Raw genomic sequence first — 3059 nt, 5'->3', positions numbered from 1 at the left:
TATATATGTGTATGTATATATATATATATATATATATATGTATGTATGTATGTATGTGTGTATGTATATATATATATATATATATATATAATGTATTTTGTTTGTATATATTACGTATACAAACAAATGTAATGATGTAATGTAGAGGTACTCAATCGGTAGCGTTCGTATAGATAACTAGTAAAATTAAGGAGTTGCAACATCATTTCGGAGAGATTCGCGTAACCGCATTTCAGTGTGATTGCCACGGAATATTCTTGCCGTTAATTGTTGCTTTACGCACACAGATACATGCATATACATACCCAGGTAGGTTCATGTAAATATATATACATATAAATGTTTAACGTACATGTACACATCAATATATGTGTTTGTGTATGTGTGTGCGTGTGCGTATGTTTATGTGTGTGTGTGTGTGTTTGTGTTTGTATTGCATTATATATTACTGCATACCTAAGTATGTATTTGTGTACCATACACACCTAGACTTGCCTGAAGGAGACAAGTTCTGAAGCCGCCACTTCACAGCGCGAATTCCAATTAATTGTTGATATATCATTAGCGTGTTCAATTGACACACACACACACATACACATATATTTGTTTGCTTGTGTGTGTGTGTGTGTGTGTGTGTGTGTGTGTGTGTGTGTATATATATATATGTGTGTGTGTGTGTGTGTGTGTGTGTGTGTGTGTGTGTGTGTGTGAGTGTGCGCGCGTGGGTAAACACATAGTTGTGAGTTTATATACTTATGAATATGTGTGCTGCAGTGTACCGGTCTGTCGACCGTCCTCCTGACTGTCTGTATATCAGATTAATATTCGTAATAATAATAATAATAATAATGATGACGGGTACAAACTGTTTAGGTTTTCTGCTAATTACCGAACGTTTCTTGTATGCATTTTGAAGTGCATTTTATTCATTGCTTTCATTCCCTCCAGTTAGTGGGAAGATGAAGTATCTACCCATCTATTCACCAATTCATAAATCCAGTTTGCATCCATCTACCTGTCCATCCATGGATCCATCTGCTATGACATATCCGTTCTTCCTTTCCCTTCTTCCATCCATCCATATACACATTCCATATGCACGTTCTAAAAACCACACATACACTCGTTTCTGAACACTAGTATTTTTCTAGATATGGATTAGTTTAATATTGCGTCGCCATTTTGAGAGTACAACTACGTCTGATTTTAATGATTATAATTAAATATATTTTATATGCGTAAAAACCTTTGATGATTAGATTGCTGATAGCACGGACGACTTTGATCGTAGGTGTTCTCTTCAGGATCTAAGCTAACCTGAGGCCAGCAATTTGGAGGGGAGGCTCTTCGTCGAAGCAGCCGACCCCGATACTTACTGATAGTCTTTAATGATATTATTACACTTATCAAAGGAACACCCTCCCAATACCGATATAAATCCAATGTAAATCACGGTCTGATGACAACAAATAATCCAAAACGTCGGGAGCCACTGTCAAAATTTTCCTCAAAGTTTAATAAATATATACACCATTATAAATTAATTAAAATTGAATAGTTTTGATATGTAACAAACGTGTAACATATAACAAGCTACAGTACATACGTACATACAAAGTGTAGTTCAGATTTATACCTATAATTATTGGAAAGGTCATAGTCACGATTGTAGTTATGTGCCTACTAGGATTTTTAAACTGTTGAATCACCAATCTTGAGAAAGTCTGGCTCTCAAAATCAAGGAGAAGATTGAGAAGATTATTGTGAAACTTTCCAAGAGTTTAGCATTTAAATATATATGAATATGACTGGATATGCAAATGCATGCATCAGAATACATACATGAAGCACAACATACAAATCTGAACATGTACTGTCTGCAAATACTGCACATATTGGCACAAACATGCAGAAGTGCTCGTTCTCTATTTGAAAGAAATCTAAAAATTATACTGAATAACATATACAACAAACATATACACACGCACATACACACAAACACGCGCTCACACACACATACGCATATATATATCAACGTACTTATTTATACATAGGTGTTCCTATATCTATACCTATACATATATATATTATATTGCATACGTAGGTACATACAAAAATACATACATACTTACGCACATACACACACGCACACGCACATACACAAACAAACATAAGAGAGTATGTGTTAGTGATTCCACGCATGTCCAATGGAATTCATAGATTTTGTGTAACAAACGTTTCGAAAATGAAAACAGGAAAACATGAATTGCCGCAGAATATATTAACCCAGACATAAAAGTTCACAATATCGGCATCTTAAAAACCTCGGAGGATACCGTTATTTTAGAACTTTATCGCAATCATCTTCTTCCAGTGTAAATATATTGTTATAGTGTGCATATATTGACCGGATAGATAAACCTGCCCTGTCTCGATGTTTGTTGATGCAGCTGGTGTTGATTCAGTTGTTGTAGTTGCGATTATGAAGACTTCCGAGATCGAGCAATTTTACTTTTAAATATAAGCCAGCCATCTTGTTTCTGTCTTGCATAGACTGTTTAAACCAAGTGCATACATGATGACTAGTTATATAGACACTTGGTGTATATGTCGGCAATGGATATACTTTGTAAATATCTAATTTATTGACAGCATAAATGTTGATTTAATTATATATTTATATATCATACATCACACACATATATGTGTCTGTGTGTGCTTCTGTGTGTATGTGGGTTTGTATTATGTATGTGTGTTTCTGTATGCATCTCTGTATGTTTATGCATATATATATATATGTATGCATGTGTGTGTGTATTAACGTCATGGATTATAGAAAAATATTACGTAAATAGGCGTAGGAGTGGTTGTGTGCTAAGTAGCTTGCTTACCAACCACATGGTTCCGGGTTCAGTCCCACTGCGTGTCACCTTGGGCAACTGTTTTCTACTGTACCCTCGGGCCGACCAAAGCCTTGTGAGTGGATTTGGTAGACGGAAACTGAAAGAAGCCCGTCGTATATATGTATATGTATATGTATATCTATATATATATATATA

The sequence above is a fragment of the Octopus bimaculoides genome, chromosome 21 (assembly GCF_001194135.2).
Source record: "Octopus bimaculoides isolate UCB-OBI-ISO-001 chromosome 21, ASM119413v2, whole genome shotgun sequence".
Lineage (NCBI taxonomy): Eukaryota > Metazoa > Mollusca > Cephalopoda > Octopoda > Octopodidae > Octopus > Octopus bimaculoides.
Note: the sequence above shows the minus strand (reverse complement) of the source record.